General features: G+C 31.9%; 1 long non-coding RNA gene across 4 annotated transcripts; it reads right to left on the reverse strand.

The window, feature by feature from the left end:
* Positions 1 to 1248: 1248 nt before the first annotated feature.
* LOC134711182 (uncharacterized) lies at positions 1249 to 15127 on the reverse strand. 4 transcript variants are annotated; one of them, XR_010106143.1, is made up of 5 exons: positions 15048 to 15127; positions 9862 to 9921; positions 9099 to 9253; positions 6842 to 6917; positions 1249 to 3021 (listed from the first exon to the last, which is right to left on the reverse strand). It is a non-coding gene; the product is annotated as an uncharacterized LOC134711182 (long non-coding RNA). The 4 variants fall into 4 exon arrangements; XR_010106144.1 differs by having other exon boundaries at positions 14931 to 15116; XR_010106145.1 differs by lacking the exon at positions 1249 to 3021 and adding an exon at positions 3028 to 4187.
* Between the last annotated feature and the right edge of the window lie 7561 nt (positions 15128 to 22688).

The raw sequence follows: 22688 nt of genomic DNA on the forward strand, positions 1-22688 counted from the left end.
AACAGAGTTATTCAATGGGTTGTCTTATTGTAAAAACGATTGTTCATTGCTGAAGGTCAGATTACCCATTATTGCTTAAATCCATGATCACTATTGGAGAGTTGTCTTATTGAAACGATTGTTTATTGTTGAAGGTCAGATTACCCTTAATTTCTTAAATCCATGATCACTGTTGGAGAGTTGTCTTATTGTAACGATTGTTTATTGTTGAAGGTCAGATTACCCTTAATTTCTTAAATCCATGATCACTATTGGAGAGTTGTCTTATTGTAACGATTGTTTATTGTTGAAGGTCAGATTACCCATAATTGCTTAAATCCATGATCACTGTTGGAGAGTTGTCTTATTGTAAAGATTGTCATTGTTGAAGGTCAGATTACCCATAATTGCGTAAATCAATGATAACTGTTTGAGAGTTGTCTTATTGTAACGATTTGTTTATTGTTAAAGGTCAAATTACCCTTAACGATAAAATCCATGATCACTGTTGGAGAGTTGTCTTATGTAACGATTGTTCATTGTTGAAGGTCAGATTACCCTTAATTTCTTAAATTCATGATCTCTGTTGGAGAGTTTTCTTATTGTAACGATTGTTTATTGTTGAAGGTCAGATTACCAATAGTTGCTTAAATTCATGATCACTGTTGGATGGTTGTCTTATTGTAACAATTGTTTATTGTTGAAGGTCAGATTACCCATAATTGCTTAAATGCATGATTTGTTGGAGAGTTGTTTCTTTGTAACCATTGTTCAGTTTTGAAGGTCAGATTATCAATACTTGCTTAAATCCACGATCTCTGTTTGATCAAGGTCATTTACAACAAACAATAGTTCCACACACCAGATCTGAAAGTTGATAACATCTGAGAAACTGAATTGCTGGCTAGTATGAAAATTAATCATTGACCAATAAAACCATAAAAAAAGAGGTCAATGTCAGGTAAACCATAATGTACAGCCTGCCTGTAATGGAATAATCATTCCATACATCCATACATCAAATACTGTTGACTTGCTGCTTACAACGTCCCAGAAAAAAATATGTGGTCAAGTTCATGTAGCTATCAGACTGATTTGTAATCATTTAATACACCAACTTAATATGATACACAGACAAAAAGTGTGCAAACCTATAGTCCCCTTTGACTGTCTAACTAAGAGCCTAATAACTTGCATATAATTCTGGGTTCAAAGTATTAAAAAAATTTTTGGTACAAACTTTATTTCATTCAATGTCATTTCAAACAACATGAGTCACAAACATTACAAATAATAAATCATTCAGTTAATGTTCTTATTGCATCTATGATAAAAAGCAAAGAAAGTTTGTGAGCGCTTTTCCATTGAACTGAGAGTAGGTAGGGACTATCAAAATATCCCTACAATTAAGAACAATATTTTAGATAATTCTACATTATGATAAAAGATGCAAACTGAACTAGTGAAAATGCGAGCTACTGCTCACTGATGATATCCCCGCCACAAGTGGATAATATTAATAGTGTTAAAATATGCAAGTGTTTGGTAAACAGGAAGTTGTCGAGTGATGAATCTGAAAACGCATCACACGGTATAGCTGACTTAAATAAATCCTGAAACCAAATTTCAGAAATCCTTGTATTGTAATTCTTGAGAAAAATGTGACGAAAATTTTCAGCTTGGCTATCATGTGTAAAATCATACAAGTGTTGGGTAAACAGGAAGTTGTCAAGTGATCAATATGAAAACGCATCACACGGTATAGCTGACTTAGATAAACACTGAAACCAAATTTCAGAAATCCTTGTATTGTAGTTCCTGAGAAAAATGTGACGAAAATTTTCAACTTGGCTAACATGTGTCAAATCATACAAGTGTTCCGTAAACAGGAAATTGTCAAGTGATCAATCTGAAAACGCATCACACGGTATAGCTGACTTATATAAACCCTGAAATTAAATTTCAGAAATCCTTGTATTGTAGTTCCTGAGAAAAATGCGACGAAAAATATTCATGGGACAGAAGGACGGACGGACTGACGGACTGACAGACAGAGGTAAAACAGTATACCCCCTTTTTTTAAACGGAAAGCAGGGGTATAATTAAGACCCATGACCCAAGTTCAATAATTTAACTTCCCTCCCTGATACATTTTAATGGAATAAACCTCACAGAGAATATACAGCTAAAAAAAACCCAAAAAAACATTTCATACGTGTGATATTGTTACGAAGACATACATTGAAATGTTTTACTTAAATATATGTAATTAATGTAAACACATGAATATTAAGTAAGTCAAGAGTATGGATAGTCATAGGAATGCACATAATAAGCGATACATTATTTTTTTTCTTTAATAAAAATGATATATAGTCAACATTATCATTAACACAATTTATGATGGAGTATGTGCTGTATAGATGTCTTATTTAGAATTTGAAATTTGTATGAAATGTTCTCAGACTTCAAAATAAATAATTATCACAAATGACAAAATCTTTTGAATCCCACAGAATAAAAAAAAATAGATTTGTTTTAGACTAATTAAAAAATTGGCAAACATGAATGTGTCCATTAAGTACAAGGATGCCCCACTCACACTATTATTTTATGTTCAGTGGACAGTGAAATGGGATCAAAAATCTAATTTGGCATTAAAGTTAGAAAGATAATATCATAGGGAATATGTGTTCTAAGTTGATTTCACTTCAACTTTATCAAAAAATACCTTGACCAAAAACTTTAACCTGGAGAGGGACAGACGGACAAAGGGGCGGACGAATGGACACATAGACCAGAAAACATAATGCCCCTCTACTATTGTAGTTGGGGCATAAACAATATCTAATGTGGTTAGATATTTGTTATTAAAGCTTCCTCTTATGAATAAATTTTACAAGATATATTTGTTTGTATAGCAGAGATAACAATGACTGCCAAAATTTAATGGTCATATACAAAAGAAATATTAAGTGTATTTCAAATATTAAATTCTTGCATATCTGTATCTTTCCTCTATCAATTTTCTTCTTAAATGACCTGAAAATAAAATCATTGTTTCATGGCTATTATAACATTTTTAATAAATAAAATGCAAAACAACCTGTTAGTGCTAAAATTGAGTTTTTCAATTTGAATTATCAATCTATTTTAAGGTCAGTGCTAAAATTGAGTTTTCAATTTGAATTATCAATCTAATTTAAGGTCAAGGAACAGTAAATGGACTATTATACCACTGTCCCAGATTAGGGGAGGGTTTGAATTCTGCTAACATGTTTAACCCCTCCACATTCTCTTTGTAGTTGCCTGTCCCAAGTCAGGTGCCTGTAATTCAGTGGTTGTCATTTGTTTATGTGTTACATACCGGTATTTGTTTTTTGTTCCGTGACCTTATTTATATTTGTTTTGCAACATCAAAACTGAAATTTATGTATCAACGTCATATAGTTTTAAAAAAAAAATCTATGGAGAAGAATTAGAGATTTGATGAATTTTAAGACAGATTTTGGATGATTTTTGCCGATTTTAAGGGCTTTCTATACAAATGTTCACTCATATTGAAAGATTTCAATCAGTAAATATTTCAAATGATAAATGAGATAAATGCATAACTTTTTCGGTTTCCACTAGAGCCAGAGTTCTATATATGCAAAATTTGACTGAAATCTGTGACATAGCCCATTTAATGTAACTTGACTTTAATAAAGATTTTTTCACATCTCCCCTCTGACTATAGAATCCATCTGCAATAGAAAGTTAAATTTGCAAAAACTTATCTATGAAGAGTATACAAAAATAATGTTACCTACAGATAGTAAAATGTAAAATTGAAAATGGGGATTTTTTTAAAGAAACAACAACCTGACCAAAGAGCAGAAAGCAGCCAAAGGCCACCAATGGATCTTCAATACAACAAGAAAATCCCACAACCTGAAGCGTGCTCTTAATAGCTGTTTCTTAAACAAAAATATTTACTAGTTCAGTGATAATGGACGTCATACTTAACTTAACATTTGTTTTCGTTCCAATAATGAAATTTCATGTCATATCCAGAATAAACAGGTAGGCATTTCAATGTGTGGTTTATCATTAACATCTACATCATTAGGTCTCTGGTGGAGAATTGTCTCATTGGCAAACTTAACACCACATCTTTTCTTTTTGATACGTTTGTCTGTACCATACACATAGAACAAGGGTAAAACCTGGATTGGAGTAATATAGATTCTATCACAGGGTTTTTTGTGTTTTAATATCAACTTGAAATAGATTTTTTTTTATATAAAAACATAAAGGGCTGCTCTAGAAAAATACTATGTCCCGTCCCCCAAGAAAACATATAAAGGCTGTTCCAGAAAATATTATGCCCCCTCCAGGGAAGGTTATTAAAAAAAAATATGTATTTAAGAAAAAAAATATGTGGGTGGTTGTATTATGCATTATACTTTCATATCAAAATAAAACTTTAATATGTATGATATCATTGTATTACAATTTCAGGATATATGTGATAATTAAAATGTTATGCTTCAACAAAATTAAAAACAAAGGTCAAATGTTAAAAATAGTGTTGTCTCGTACAAGACTTAGAATATATTTGTCAAAGTAGGAATTTTCAAAAATATTTTTTGATTGCTGTAGTTTTTAATTTATTTTGTGAAGAAGAATATTGTCAAGGTTAGAAACTTGCTTTTAAAAGGGATAACAGATATTATATGTGATGCACCAAAAACCCACCGGATGACAAGCTTGATTGTTTGTTGCTTTACGCCGTATTAGCACAGAAAGGCTATATCGCGGTGACCAGATGACAAGATAATTTTTACTTTGTTTGATATTTAGTTTCATGGTGTCCTTATACTTATGAAATGAACAAAGAAACTAAAAAAATGTGTAAGGGTTCCGCGGAACCCAGTGTCTCGCCTACTTTTGCTGTAACTCCCAGGCTCAACAAAAATGAGGAAAAAAAATATTCCTCTTGATACTATCTTTTGATTGTAAGAAGCTATTGTCCAAGTTTGGTAAAAATTTCAGGATAGTTTATGAATCGAATAAATGTTTTAAAAACTGTAACTGCAGACTGTATGTAATGTTAACTGGAAGAAAAACTAAGTCCATTTATAAGTAAAATACAGATACACTGGTACAAACCCAGGATAGTTAAAGAAAGTTATTAAAATTTCAAAAACTTTAACCACAGAGTGAATGTAATGTTTCCCCGCAGAAAAACTAAGTCCATTTATAGGTAAAAAACAGAATAAATGGAATTTTATTTTTGCAAACCATTTATAAATAAAATACAGAAAAAATAGAATTTTAATTTTACTAAATTTCTTTATGGATACTATCTTATGATCATAAACAAGCTTCTGTCCAAGTTTGGTAGAAATCCAGTTTAGTTTAAGAATGAAAATTTAATAACTTTCTTAAACCACAGAGTGAATTTTTGTGGACGCCGCCGCCGACGCTTGAAAGTAGGATCGCTTAGTCTTGCATTTTGGACTAAAGTCGGAGGCTCGACAAAAATGTGAGGTTGTCAGGTGTAGGACCTGTCTTGCATAAGTTAGTGATTCACATAAACACATACCTAATTCTGTCCCAAACAAAGAGAAACATTTAATACAGTTTCAAGTTTCATAAATTTTGACACCAGAAACTAGACCATTTTTCATATTTAAATTTTCATTACATCTATACAGGTGTCATATGTGGAGCAGGATCTGCCTACCCTTCTAGATCACCTCCTTTTTTTAATAGGGTCAGCTTTAGTGTTACATGTTTTATGCAATATTGGTTGTCTGTTGGTCTTTTAAATTTTTCTTTGGTACCTTTCGCTTCTCTTCTATTCTAGCTTTTATTATAATATAAAGGGGGCTCGCAGGTCTGAATCAATTTTTTTTTTAAATATAGGATTTCGCTATTCTTTTCTATAAATAAACTTTATCCTAATCTTAAAAGAAAATTTAAATAAAAATATGGGGTTCCCGTTTATTTAAGCTCATAATCTGCATTTGAAAGAAGCATGTATTTCTGTTAAGGTACTTTTTTTTCTGTTGAACTAATAGGAGAAAAAAAGGTAAAATCAAAAGAAAAAAAGAAAGAAATAACAGAAATCGCTTAAATTTTTCAATAGTTTAGTATAAGTACAGTTCATTTGAAAACAATAATAAAAAATAAAGGTCACCGATGAGTTAAAAGTTTTTTCAGTTTTTTTTTTTTTTTAAATGACATTTTTTCACCAAGGGGAGATAATTTGGAGCATTTTCAATGATAGAAACATTTTAAAAGTCATCTGGGGCCAAAACAAATTGGTTTTTTTTGGTTGATTTTTGTACAATATCATAAAGTAACACTAAAAGTGTAATAAATAAAATTTGAAATGAAAAAAAAATGTTTCAATGTTTGCTGATGTATTTGTACCCTCAAGCCTCCTTAAAAGGAAAATGCAATAAAAAAACCCAAAACAAATGGTTAAAATCAATCTTTAAGTGAAATGTCTCCTAAATATTACTGCAGTTTTCAAAATTTCTCTACCATTTTTAAGACAATAAACATAACCTGAATTTGCCCTTCTGTTCTATTTTTAACCATGCATGGCAACTATGATGGTTGGCATGCCAGGTCCTTGGACAAGATATCCGAATGATGATTGTATACCAGTTTGGTTATATTTAGCTCAGTAGTTTCAGATTAGATTTTTGTAAAAGTAACCAGACATTTACGACAGACTTCAAGTGATGAGAAAAGCTCACTTGACCCTTTGGGTCAGATGAGCTTAACTGAAATGATTCATCTATCAGCCAACACATATAGACAATGAAAACATTTGTATGAATTTAACACTTATTATAGATATTACCATATGGAGAAAATCCAAGCAACACTGACAGTCTTTAATGCATGTTTTGCTTGTCTAAATTACTATAACCATTCACCTAAAAATAACAAAGAAACAATAACATGATAGCAAATTAATTAAAGTTGATAAATAAAGAGAAAAATAAAAAGTAATAAATGTGGATTTCTTGAATTAAATAAGTCAGTTTCCAATGGGAAACTCTATGCAAGAATATAAGCCATTACTTTTTCTAATTTAGTCTTTTACTACTCATGGTTGAAGGCATTACTTATTGTCCCTTCTACCCAAATCAATTGTGACTAGTTGTCACATTGGTAATCATGCCACATCTCTATCTTTTCAAACCTCTTTAGAAGTTCCTGTACATGTATAAAGTCTGAATCATATGAAAAAAAACCAAATATGAGTACAAATGTATATGTTGATCATATGTTGTTTTCTGAGCCCAGAAATTTAGAAATGATCCGGCAGGTAAACTTATTGATCCTTTAAATAAACTCATTTAAACAATTACCAAATCAAAACTGTAATTAGGTCTTTGAATTTTGATTTTATTGGAAATAATATTGATTTGTTATTATTTAATGAAAATCGAACTATAGTTATATACCTAATAATAAATACAGGTTTATGGATCTTACAATCTGTCAATACCTGTATCTTGGCATTGCACAAGTTTTTGTTTTTCTCTGTTTATGACACCTGTTCACTAAATCCATTAGATGGTGCATGTGTTTTGATTGACAAATCAGTCTAAGATGCATGATTCTTTTTATAAGTTGTTATTGGCTTTGAACTAACTAGCTGTCAGTAACTGTAAACATTTGTTTTTCACTCATTTTTTTGTACATTAATTAGGCAGGTTTTTTTCTATTTTTTTGTTGGGATGTACAAGTACCCATCCATGTCAACTTTCTGTTTTTTGATAGATGTATTTCTATTTGTATCCATGAGCTGAGTTAATTTTTTTTCAACTGTGTTATTATGTTGTATTGTTTAACCACTTTTCCAGGTTAGGGGAAGGGTTAGTGCCTTCAAACTAGTTTAACCCTTCACAATCAAATGTGCCTGTCACATGTCAGGAACCTGTAGTGGATTTTTGCTGCTGTGACTGTGTTACATATATTTTTTTACATAAATTAAGCCATTATTTTTCTCGTTTGAATTGTTTTACATTTTTTGTTTTGAGGATTTTTATAGCTGCCTATGTGGTGTTGGTTTTGTTCTTTGTTGAAGGCTTACGGTGACATATAGTTGTTAATTCTGTGTCATTTTAAGCCCGACAAAGTTTTAAAAGTTTTGCTTAATATCTTTATTTCAAATTATTTAAATAATTTCTGTACAGTTGTAAGACATAAAAGTGTCCTGTGAAAAAGTGTCCATGTGGACAATTTTTCATAGATTTTTGGTATTTAATAATGTCCATTGCCATGAAATATTGTCCCTCAAGTGGACAGATTTTTACTGCAAAAGTTATGAAATAGTGTCCACCTACAGGACAAGTTGTCATAGAAGTGGCTATTAAATTGTGACCTCCAAGGGAAGTAATACAAAGGTCATTAACAAGTTTTATTACACTTGAATATTAATAAAAATCCAAAGGATTGATTGACATTGATTAATATACAAATGTTAACAAAAAAATAAAGATGGAAGTGAATAGAGAGAACTTAAAGTTTTAAGAAATACCAAGCTAACGATAATGACAATGAAAGAAGAACAAAAAGGAAGAAGAGTGTAAAGTATAACATCAAATGTGAAGAACTTTACTATATTTATTATGAGATTTACAGAGAAGAAGGCAATAGAAATTATAGAATTTTGGTATTAAACACTGTCCATTGCCATGGAATGCTGTCCCCTAAGTATACAGCATTTTTCAGCAACAAAGATAATTATGAGTGCCAATGAGACAACTCTCTGTTAAGGTTACAATGTATTAAAGTTAGCAATTATTGGTTAAAAAATGTCTAGTAATAACAAGGCAATAGACATCATTTAATATTTTGATCATACCAAAAAAATGTCCTGATGGACATAATGTCCTGAAAATAGTGTCCACCTGTACAAAATTATAGTATTAAATAATGTCCATGTTCATAGCATTTTTCATTCATGAGGACATATTTTCATAGGAAATTGTGTCCAGGACACATTTAAATAAGTAAATTTTGTCCATGTATTTACTATGAAATAAAGTCCTGTGGACATCATTTCATGGGAGACAATATTAAATCCTACACAGTATGTGGTTTACCATAAAACATCGTCTCATATGTGAATTGTTGGTGTTCTATTGTTATTCTTTGTCAAATTGTCTGTGAATTGGTCATACAGTGTCATACAGTATTGCTGCCAGATGGGACAGTATCTTGCTCTTTACTTCATCAAAAACTTTAAGGGCATCTGTACCTAAAAAATAAACATTTTCATGTATGTGAATAGTTATCTAACTTTCAATAGTTTAGAGGGATTTTTTAGTTTTTTACCCAAATCATTACAATATTATCTTTGAAAAAAGCAATTTTAGTACACAATGTACTACTGGAATTTATTCAAGAAATAAATAAGAAACAGTCAGAAACAATCTGTCAACACCTTATGGTGTTTATACATATATCTCAACTTGTTCGATGTGCTCCTGTATACTAGTACATGTACATGTATTGTAACAATACATTTGATTTTAATGAAAGAAATTTTAATCTCTGAATTACTGAAAATTGTTACACCAAAGTTCAAGATATCACAAACAAGTCAAAACATTTACAAAATGTTATCATTGAACAAGGACATCATTCGTAATTAAAGATCAACATGTAGACATCTTATACTTTCAGGTAGTTCACATCCAATATTTTATGGCAATATTCTGTACCAAGCAATGAACTTGAACAAGGAGGATCTGAATTAAGGTCATTTCCTGAAAATTTGGAAGCAAGCTGGAGTCCAGATGTAGGTTTTGTATCCTGTTTAATTATTTCTGATGACCTGAACACCTTACATTAATTTCCTTTTACCTCTTTCATATGTAACATGGGCATAATGTCTGCCTCTTTTCCTAACCAAAGGCATTTTATCTAAAAATAAAAAAAACAGACATGAATTCATCATACTTTACAGACAGGACTTCCTAAGTAGGGAAAAAAGCTATTGAAAATGACATGTTGCAATATTTTTTTTTGCAGTTCTGGGTCTAGATAATTTAAGTTTAGCGCATCGTGAATTAATTAGCCCACAGTGTCACAGTCACATCGAACATTTATAAAGATAAAACATGGTCCATTGAATTGGAAAAGTGCAAATTAAAAGCTGATGCTTATAAAACACTACTTAAATGACAGATTCTAATGAATATATAAGGGGCAATAGCCTAAATTTCTGTTACCCTGATGATAATTTCAGGGCAGGTAGACCTTGACCTAACTCCTTCTCTCATTTGCTCTAAATGCTTTAGTTTTTGAAATAAATAATTATTCTGATTTGCTCTAAATGCTTTAGTTTTTGAAATAACTAATTATTTAGCCAAAAACTGCATTCTACCCTATATTCTATTTTTAGCCAAGGGGGTCATGTTTTTCGGGAAAACAGAAAATAAAACATAAACTTTATTGGAGATACCCTAATTATAATTCACCTCAAGTTTGGTTGAAATTTGGTATTAATATTGATTTTGTTATCAGTAAACTAAAAGCAAACTAACATTTTTGTTATATACATACACACATTCATGGATTTTACAATCTGTTAATTGATACCCGTATCTTGGCATTGCACAAGGTCATGTTTTTCTCTGACTGTTTATGACGTCTTTACACTAAATCCATTTGATGTTGATGTTTTAGATGCATGATTTTTTTTATTATAGCGAACCAAATGAAAGTTTTCCAGAGTCGTCTGCTCTTTACCAAGGTATTTAAACTTTTGCAAGTTTACCTGTCCCATTGAATCAATACAATAGGTTTTAAAATTGTTCTCTGTGTAGTTTATTCACTTGGACATTTTAATTTCTTCTAGGAGAAATCTATCACTCCTTGATTAATTTGCCTGACCAAAAAAATATCTTCTTTGTTGATTGAAATACATGTATAAACTCACCTTAACTGCATGTGATACAATATTTATTCAGTATCAATAATATATTTTCCATCTGTTCAATATAACTTTATAATATAATATAAATTAAGCACTGATTTAATTATAAAAAGTTTATTTCTGATTTTTTTTAAGTACTGCATGCTATTATGTTTCAAAGAATCTGCATGTTTTTCATGGTTCTTCAGTTATAAAGAATACATTTATGAAGACCTTTATTTAAACATTATCATTTTAAGTTTTTATTTGTGAACAGACTATAAAAAATAGCAAATTTTAATAGGTAAAATGTTGAAAATTGATCATCAGAAATCAACTTTTAATTTTCAAATCAGTGTTTATATCAGACAAATTGAAAATGTCTTATTGATTGAATAAATACAACATCACATGCAGTTTAATAATTACTTATTTGTACATGTATTTCCATCATTGACAGTTCAATTTTTTGTTCAGGTAAATTAATCAGTGAGTGATAGATTTCTCTTGCAAGAAATTTAAAGGTCCCATTGAATAAACTAAACAGAGAACAATACCTGTTGTATTTGTTTAATGGGACAATAGAACTTACAAAAGTTTAAATCGACAGGTAACTTGCAGGTGAATCTGTGGAAAACTATGATAGGCTTCGCAATAAGTGTTATTGGCTTTGAACTAATTGTCAGTAACTGAGAGTACTCACAGATCTGTACTAATGGTCTTTTTGTTGTTTGGATGTATAAGTGCCCAGCCACTTTCACTCTGTTTTTGTTAGATATACTTCTATTTGTATCCATCTGATGAGTTTTTAAAGCCTTTTTCAACTGATTTTTATAGTTCGTTTCAATGTTGTACTATTGCACCACTGTTCCATGTTAGAGAGGGTTGGGATCCGGCTAACATGTTTAACACTGTCACATTATGTATGTATGTGCCTTTCCCAAGTCAGGAGCCTGCAATTCAGTAGTTGTTGTTTGTTGCTGTGTTACATATTTGTTATATGTTCATTTACTTGTAAATTAATTAGGCCGTTAGTTTTCTCGTGTGAATTGTTTTACATTTGACATTTCTGGGCCTTTTATAGCTGACTATATACTAGCGTTTATTATCACTGAACTAGTATATATTTGTTTAGGGGCCAGCTGAAGGACGAATCCGGGTGTGGGGATTTCTCGCTACATTGAAGACCTGTTGGTTATCTTCTGCTGTTTTTTTTTTTTTATAGTCGGGTTGTTGTCTCTTTGACACATTCCCCATTTCCATTCTCAATTTTATGTAGTATTGGGTTTGCTCAATGTTGAAGGCTGTACAGTGACCTATAGTTGTTTATTTCTGTGTCATTTGATCTTTTGAGAAGAGCTGTCACATTGGAAATTATACCACATCTTCTATTTTATATTATGATGAACAAATTGTGCAAAATTGTCTTTAAAGGGAAATAACTCCTTAAAGTGGTCAATTGAAAGTTTTGGTCTTTTAACTTTGCTGAACATATTTGCTGTTTACAGTCTTTATCTATATAAATAATAATCTAGAAAATAACCAAAAACACCAATTTTTGCAAAATTTACTTTATAAATGTAGTGGCAGCAACACAAAAATGGGTTGTTCTATTCATCTGAAAATTTCAGGGTTGATAAATCTTATTTGCTCTTAATGCTTCAGTTTTTATAAGTATAAGACAAAAACTGCATTTTTACCTATGTTCTATTTAATTTTTAGCCATGGTGGCCATAGTTTTTTTTACGAAACACAAAATAAAACAATAAGGATCATTTTGAATAAGTTTGCCTGCAACTTGTTCAGTAGTTTCAGGGAAGAACATTTTTCAAAGCTCAAAAACATAATAAACAAATTGTTTAAAATTGCCTTTAAAGGCCAATAACTCCTTAAGGGATAAATTTGGTCATTTATACATAATTGACTTATTTGTAGATCTTACTTTGCTGAACATTTTTGCTGTGCACAATCGTTATCTATAATAATAGTCAAGAAAATAACCAACAATTGCAAATGTTCCCTAAAATCTAATACATTGTACTAATATATTGGCAGCAACCCAACAATCAGTTGACAGGTTTGTCTGAAAATTTCAGGGCTGATACATAGATGTAAAGCTAATCAAAAATTTTAGGCCATGACAGATTTGCTCTTAATGCCTTAGTTTTCAGATATAATCCAAAATCTACACATGTTTAACCCCGCCACATTATTAATGTATTTGTCTGTCCCAAGTCAGGAGCCTGTAATTCAGTGGTTGTCGTTTGTTTATGTTTTACATATTTGTTTTTTTCTTTCATTTTTTAACATAAATAAGGCCTTTTGTTTTCTCTTTTGAATTATTTTACATTGTCTTATCAGGGCCTTTTATAGCTGACTATGCGGTATGGGCTTTGTTCATTGTTGAAGGCCATTCGGTGACCTATAGTTGTTAATTTCTGTGTCATTTTGGTCTTTCGTGGATAGTTGTCTCATTGGCAATCATACCACATCTTCTTATTATATTGTACAGTGATTTCCACTGAGAATAGGCGGAGACAATGTGACCTGATTGCCTGCGGACTAGTCCAAATAATTATAACGTCTTGAAAGGCTATTATAATTTTTTCTTTGACGCCTTACTTCACTACCCACGGACTATATATATAACACAGCTTGCAGACTTCCTCTAGTAATGGACTTCTGGTATCATATACTCAGGTGTGTAGCCTAAATTACCCTTATTAATAATACAATCTTAAAAGATATCATGAATATACATATGTACCAGTGGTGGATCCAGAGGTTGGAATCTCCCCCCCCCCCCCTTTTTGATGATCAATGCATTTGAATGGGGGACGTATATTTGTACAATGCTTAAAATTGGTTAATTGATAACCCCAAACTTCCTTCAACAACATGCATGACAGCTGACAGATCCAATGCATGACTTATGGCAACTCCTCAGAGTAACAACAAAGCGGAAAATAGTCAAGGCAAATTATAACATCCACGGCCACATCCTAGAAGAGGTGGACTCTGCGAAATATCTTGGCGTCTCAATACACAAAACATTGAGTTGGAACAAACACATTGACAACATCGCAAAGAAAGCTAACTCCACCCGAGCTTTTCTTCAAAGGAACATCAAAAGTTGTCCTAGTAAAACAAAAGCATTATGTTATCAAACGCTTGTAAGACCACTCATGGAATACTCTAGCACCATCTGGGATCCATCTACTAAGGACAACATAAACAAATTAGAAGCTATACAACGTCGATGCGCACGATTTGTTCTTAATGACTACAGAAGAACGAGTAGCGTAACATCAATGCTACAAGCATTAAACTGGAAGACACTACAGGAAAGAAGAGCTCAGTGTAAGGTCATCATGTTCTACAGAGTAGTACACGAACTGATTGCAGTACCAACAACGAATTTACAGCCAGTAATATCAACAGTAAGAGGACACAATGAACGATTCCTTGTTCCTTATGCCAGGACTCAAGTTTATCGTCACTCGTTTTTCCCAGATACCATCAGAATCTGGAATGGACTGCCACAACACATAGTAAGCTGCACAACCCTTGAATCATTCAAAAGGGGTGTGCAAGTGGTCAAGCTTCGATAGATGTACAACCTTGTTTTTATCGTTATTTTAAAAATCACCGTTTTCACTGTAGATAATCCGCACTTACCGCACATTTGTTGTTCTCACATCGAACATGTACATAAAACAGTACGATAATACTCCCCTGGGAGGCCTGTACTATAAAGGAAGAAGAAGAAGAAGAAGAATGCCATAAGTCATGTACAATAAAACAATATCATATCTCTCTACAATCGGAAGTTTAAGAGTACACCATTTGTAAAGGGTATCAGTAACGAGAATCAGTACCAATTTTCGAAGGGCAGCGAGCTCTCACATATAAGGGACTATTAGCCTATTGGTCCACAAAAAAAAAATACACAGAACGCAAGAATTTGTATAGTTAGTAACTATACAAATCCTTGCACGTTGCTCCAGCTTTTTACCGATTTCACGAAACTATATCCCCACTATGCAGACTAAGCAATCTCGATCATCAAGGTGTTATTGTCGACTGAATTCTAATTTATAGTATAATTTATATAATTTATAACTGTATTCACTATTTATCTGTTTTTTTCCTGTCAATATACTGTCATTACTGGTCTTCGTGATAATGGCGACAGGCTTGCTCAGCTTTCCTTATAAAACCATATAAAAGTTAAAACGGATGCGGTAACGTCTTACAGTTATGCTGGGGAAGTACGGATTATGACACTTATTATTGCTTCTATAAGACATTTGTTAGACCGTATGGTCCCACGGTCTTAATTTGTTTGTTATATAAGAAGGCTAAAAAAACTAATAAAATTCTTATATTATAAGCTAAAAGGTATAGGATTGGGTGTAAAGAAAGATGTTATATCTCTATCTTCTGGCGGGTCTTGTATTGGTAAATGCCGAAAACCAAGGTGTTTACATACAGGAGTCATGGCCTACTGGTTTTCATGGATACATTAGAATGGCTCCTGTTGAAGATCTCCACGGATGGAAGATACGTGTAAATTTTAATGCCGCAGTTGGCACTTTGGAGGTAAAATTTCTGTTCAAATCTCAAAAGAACTTTATTCATCATGTAAAGTTTTAATTTGGGGGAAATTAGTTAAACTATATTGAGGTTGATGCACTTTAAATGATGCGTTTTCTACATTTTCAATGCCATTGATTTAAAATTATAGAGTGGCGTGAACAGTGTAATGGCAAAAATGATCAGCACGACAAGATGAATCCACCCTGAAAATTTATGAAAAATCTAAGAACTTGGAATTATTGCCTAAAGTGGGGTTTTTTTCTAGTTTATAGCAGTTGTTGGTTTTATTCGAGAAAGTTTTAAAGGTTAATATCAAAAAGGAGTAGCTTGACAATATGTATTGACCTCCACACTAGCATTTATGTCGTCCTAGTTTGGGATAATTGTCCCTTTAATATCCAATTTTTTATGTGTTTGGTTATATTGTAAAATATATGAGCTAGTGATGTGATGTTTCACTATTGTTTTAGGTGAGGGTGAAGGTTGTCGCCTGTAAAAATGATTAAACCCGCTGCATTTGTTTGCATCTGTCATTTCATTTTCAGTGTCAGATTTCCGTTTGTTGATGTGATTCATGTTTCTCGTTTGTCGTTTTTCATATAGATTTGTTAGACCGTTGGTTTTCCTTTTTGAATGGTTTTGCAAGTCATATTCATGACCCTTTCATAGCTTGCTGTTCGATTTTAGTCAAGGCTGTACCTTGACCTATAATGGTTTACTTTTAAAAAATGAGACTTGGATGGAAACTTGTCTCATCGGCATCCATACAACATCTTCTAATAAATAAATAATCAGCACAACAAAATTTTAATATTTATTAAAATTTAAAAATTTCTTTCAATCTGTATTGGAGTTATTATATAATAAAATAAACATTTGGTATGATTGTCAATGATACAACTCTCCACAAGAGAACAAAATGACATCGAAATGAACAACTATAGGTCACCGTACGGCCTTCAAAAATGAGCAAAGCCCATACCGCAAAGTCAGATATAAAAGGCTATGAAATGACAATGTAAAACATTTCAAACTAGAAAAGGAACGACCTTATTTATGTACAAGTAATGAATGAAAACAAATATGTAACACATAAACAAACGACAAGCACTGAATTTCAGTTTGCTGACTTGGGGCTGGCACATACATACAGAATGTGGCGGGGTTAAACATGTTAGCGGAATTCCAACCCTCCCCATAACCTTGCTTCTTATGTGTTGTTCATTTTTCTTACTGTAGCTTTTAAACTATAGGAACCTGAAACTCCTAAAATGAACAGTTTTACCATGTTTACCATTTGCTTAGAACCTTCCTTTTTGAATTTTCTTTTCGGAGTTCAGTATTTTTGTGATCTTACCTTTTACTGGTTGCAAATTAAACTTAACATCGTTGGCGTACGAAAAATTTAGAATTATTAATTATTTAATTTCTCGTGACAAAATAGTGCTTCATTCCGATGTGAACAATGTTTACTTCGTTCGTTATTTTCCATCTTTCAAGTTGAACATGTTGAATTTCGGGAGGTACAAGTTCCTTAATTGATTTGGGAAAAAAATACTTTATGTTGATTTAGTGCTATAACAACGCTTAATCCAATCCTTTTAAAATGTAATGTTGTTCAGAAGTTATAACCGGCCTTGATTGATTGAACAATACAGGCTCATACTAGTAAGAAAACAGGGTTTGAGCTTTTGATTTTACTCTTTTTAGTTGGGAATTTCCGTTTTAAATATCCCTCGGAGTTCAGTATTTTTGTACTTTTAATTTTGTTAATCTCGTTTACAAAAGATCCTGTCATGTAGTGTTGGTCAACTTTAGACGTAAAATGATATCAGTGAAAGAATTAAAAATATAACAACATGTCCATGCAATGTTTAAAGAATTCATTAATTCAAAACGAAATCCTGATTTTAACTTAGATATTTACTTATGTAGTCATTCTTTTGTCTAAGGTGTGGAATTCTAAAATCATTCATGAAAGCTCTGATAGAAAGGAATTTGTACTAACTAACGTGGACGTAAGTGGACATGTTATGGCAGGAAGTACTTTAAAGTTGGACTTCATAGTTCGTGGCACTGTGGGTTCAATACACACTGTAACCTTCGAAACAGTATATGCAGGTATTTACTTTATGTCTAGATTAAAAGCCTTAACTTATTGGTGTTTAAATTGAACCAATTAACTCACAGACAAATGGTTTTTCTTATCTCTAGTGAAAACTTTGTTCTCAGCAAATATTTGATTGAAATTCAACACTCTTCAATTTCCTATAGGGACATGATGAAAAAGGCGACCGTGCTTGGTGACGTCACATTTAAAGAACAAAACTCCTCAACTATCTTCTAAAATAATAAATGGAGAAACACCACCATAGCTTGTGTATTTACGATATCTCCCGCCTCTCAATGTCTTAATATCGTTACACACTTTGATGCAGTGTGGAATCTAAATCTTCCAATGGTAATTACAAAAGAGAAGAAAATAAAAATGAAAGAAAGACTAGAATAGAACAAAATTATACAATTGTTTTTATATTTTTTGGTGAACAAAATAATAAATCAAACGAGTTAATGTTGTCCCAATACATTATAGGATAACCTATCAATAAAATGTTCTCCTTTTACCTTAAATAAGCAAGGAACCGAGCAAACAATTTAAACACTGATCTGCTTAAAACGCATGGACATGAAATGACGTTTAATTTATTGTGTTTTGAGAATCTTGATTATTGAGGAGGTAGACTGGGTTTTATTCGAAATCATTATGTTTATAAGAGGGATGTTTGTAAAGTATACTAAGTTCTTACGATGCTTATGCGATATTATGTGATACTGAATTGAAATATTTGTGTTAGCTTAGATACAAGTATTAGGCAACGGATAATTAAAACTTTATAAAATTATCCAACTACATGTACAAGGAAAATTCAAAAGTAAAGTAAATAAAAACTGACAAGATCCAACACTATCAACCGACATAACAAGTGAAAAATAAACCTGCTGTTTATCTGACTTTTTCTGAAGAAACGGTCGGTTAAAACAGTTTTTACAGCTAGATGAATATCCCATTTGCAAGACAGTTGTCTATAGTTTCGTCATTTTGACAAATATACATTATAATAGGTTAATATCCGCCTTCGGATAAGCGATTTTCTGCCTGTGTTTGCAAGTTAAATGTCACAATAATTGGAATCCAACGACCAACACGGTGTTAAAATACATCACAGATATTCAACACAATTGAATATAAATAAAAACAAACAAACACATGTATTCAACAAAAATACCCACAAAAAAGTCGTAGAAGATATAAATTTGTCAAAAAGAAAGGTGTTAAATATCGAGTTCTGACAATGACGTCAACATCAAAAACTGTTATCGTTGAAAGTGCTTTCTCAATCAAGTAAAACTTAGATAAAACTACAAACAATGGTAAAATATAGAAACAACATATAAAAACTTTTGTGTCCGAATCACATCTCAAAATATAACAGCACCAGAAATGCCCAAAGCTTAAAAGTAAAATATTCGAAGCCGGGATAATTGATTACAACCATGATAATGTCAAATTATGCCTGAATCTTTTTTCATCTATTTTACTCCAGTGGAAAAAATAAGTAAAAAAGTTGACTCGAACAAACATTGTGTCTTAAAAGTTGTAAAATGTATTTTTCAGCAACAACAACTCACGCTGCCACAACTCATACAACTACTGCTGCAACTATAACCGCTGTCACAACTCCTACAACTATAACTCAACAAGCTGTGCAATCCTGTGTGGATGATTCACGTATCAACTGCGACCAATCATTTTGTAATACAGACTTACGAATGTCTTGCCGCGCAACATGTAGAGATTGTAGTAAGTAAATTATGGTTGTAGGTAGACATTAACCCGTTAAACTTTTAAATAACATATCAATTTAAATGATAACTGTTTTACTTATATCTTCTTGAATGTTAGACATGTTATTGATTGCTTGGTTTTTGGTGTCTAAACGCTGATTTCAGCACTTTTTTTCTATTTTGTTGCTACTACTTTTTCTAGGTGGAGGAAGCCGAAATAAGAGGAGAGAAGAATCGAACGTTTGCAGGAAAACTGGCAATCCTAATCACAATTAATTAAATCAGCAGTTGCGGCTCGAATGATAATCAAGAAAAAATCTTTTGTTTATGTGTTACACGTTTGTTTTTCGTTAAATTTTTTTATATAAATAAGGCCGTTAGTTTTCTCGTTTGAAATGTTTTACATTGTCATATCTGGGCCTTTTATAATTGACTATGCCATATGGGTTTTGCTCATTGTTGAAGGCCGTACGGTGACCTATATGTATAGCTATAGTTGTTCATTTCTGTGTCATTTTGGTTTCTTGTGGACAGTTGTTTCATTGGCAATCATACCTCATCTTTTTTTATATTATCATTGAAATCTTCTGATGACCCTTTGTTAGAGTTAATGTTAATTAATAACAAATCTTACCAAATTGGGTTTTGATTGATCTTAACCGAAATATCTGAAAAAAATGTTATAGATATATAGAAACTTCAATAAACAAAAAAAGATTAGCAATACAAAATATACTAGTACAAATAAGTATAACGGCCATAACCGTAACTTCACTCCTTATTGACATCTTTTAAATTTTCTTAGTGTTCTGCTCTTATTTTGAAACTGTTATAGATAGTAGCCACTCTAAATACCAAAAGTGATAAAAAGACTAGATCTATACATACATTTCCTTTTAAGTAAAAATAGCCATCAGTCAACTTATTAGAGTTCCTGCTATGTCGTGATGATTTTTTCCAATAAATTACGTTTTTTGCTATTATCTTGAGAAGACCTTAGTGATAGATGAGATAGACACTTTAAACAGCAAATCTGATAAACAAGTCAAGATCTACAAATAATTGCAGAAATAATTAGAAGTCATGAATTCTATTCTAGTCCAAATGTTAGATAGTGTCCAGTGTAGCAGATGCACATACACACTAGTAAGCGACACATGCTCTTCTCATTCTTTAGTTTCGGGAAACTAAGAAGACTGTTCATTTCTGTGTAGAATGAAATATTTCAATCAGTTTAGTTGAGGTCTGTAGCTGTCGTGTAAATACCTGTTAGTTGCCGTTTGTTAGTTATGTAGCATTGTGCATAGTCACTTCTGTTACATATTCTGACATCGGACTCGTACCTTTTTTAACTAATTTATTGTGCGTATTGCCGTGTGTCTGTTTTTCAACCTTGGCTAGGTCAAAAGGGGAGGGTTAAGATCTCACAAAACATGTGTATTTGTCTGTATAGTAGTATAGTTTAAAAACACATTGTCCTTTACATTCTGAAGTTAAAATCGTTTAAACAAGGGCAACGTTCTTTTACAAGACAATATATTGGCTGGAGTATGATAATCAGGAAAGCGGCCATTTGGTATTTATTATTATTTTCTTTTGAGAGGTCTTAAAATGTAGCTTGTTTTAATACCTTTCTTACTTCAGTGACACCTACCATGTCATTCATTGATCTCTAGCTGATACAAGGGGAAGCAATTTCATCTTTCTTAGTGTTCAACATGATTGAATACATTACAGTTTGCATTGAACATACATTTTATTTGTAACAGGTCAGTGCAATGATGACCCTTTAGTGATCTGCAAACTTTCACTATGCGTGCATCCTGTACTTAAACAATTCTGCAATGCAACTTGCGGTATATGTCCAGGTATGATTTATTCAAATGTAATTGGTACTAAACTCATTTAGTTTAATACTGTGATGCAACCATTAAATTATACGGAATATGGGTTCAACGGAAATAAAGTAAGATAAGAAAGGGAGGGTGAAACACAAGATCGGAGAAAGAAACAGACAAAACTATGGTCAAAGAACATACAACAATCTATAAAACGCACGCAGAAAAAACGGAAATCGGAACTATAAGAACCCCATTAGAATCTGGTTTTAGTCTCTGGTGATCCAGACGAAGAAAATTTAAGCAGATCACGTCTTCTAGAAGCACACCCGTGGTGTTACTCAAATTAAATTAAATATTAGATAATCAATAAGTAGCATTCTACAATATAACGATTTAGGAAAGATTGCTCTGGCGTCATTTGCTTATTTGCATTGCATTGCCGGCTATAATCATTTTTAATTGTGATTATAAAAAGTCTTTAAATGAAATAGTTTTTTTCAATAGAAACACAACTTAGCATTCCAAGGGAAGATTTTTTTTCGTAGCGGATACACATTCATTTCATTTATGATTTATAAACAAAACCACATGCATATTGATTATAAATATGGTTATACTTTCAGTTGTGAATTATATTCTAAGAGACAAACATTGGTTTCAAATGTCAAAATTATATACACTTTCTGCGAGTTTAGAATTAATTGTTCGCACTTCAGGATTTTATTTGAGGAAAATGTGTTCAAACGATGCTTCCAATGTTTATTACATGTTTTAATTCATTTCTGTTAACAGGGAATATTTCCACGACACAGAATCAACAATCAGCAACCACTAATATACCTTTAATTCTTGGGAAATAAATAACTAGAAGAAAGGATACAAGTGTTGTTACTCTTAAACAAGGAATTCCAAAGTATATAATATAATATTTTGGAATGAGCTTTTGTTCTATTTTAATAGTAGCATGCAGGTAACCTTACATGAAGAAGTAATATAACATAAATACTAAACTCCGAAAAAAAAATCAAAAAGGAAAGTCTTCTATCAAATGGCAAAATCAAATGCTCGTACACACCAAACGAATAGATTAAAACTGTCACATTCCTGACTTGGTACATGCATGAAAATAAAGATTTACACTTAACTGTAAACTCGAGATGTCCCTGGAATGGAATTAATTCGAAACTCTTTCATATATAGCTATCCTTGTTTCATCTCCTTACGTAGAATCGAGAAACAAAAGTACATTAAACTGGTGAAATTTATGTACAAATTATACAATTAAAATAAAAATATACTTATTTAAAATTCTGTTGTTATGTCACTATCCCCGATTAATGGAGAGATTGTTGAGCGCTCATAAACAGGTTTGACCTGTAGTGGTTTTTTTATATGCGTTAAGCATATCCCGAAGTGTAGTTCAGTATATGGAGTTTATGTTCTATTTCCCGTCGGTCGTATTTGTCTTTCGTTCATAGATTTTTCAT

Source organism: Mytilus trossulus, chromosome 3 (genome assembly GCF_036588685.1).
Source record: "Mytilus trossulus isolate FHL-02 chromosome 3, PNRI_Mtr1.1.1.hap1, whole genome shotgun sequence".
Taxonomy (NCBI): Eukaryota; Metazoa; Mollusca; class Bivalvia; order Mytilida; family Mytilidae; genus Mytilus; species Mytilus trossulus.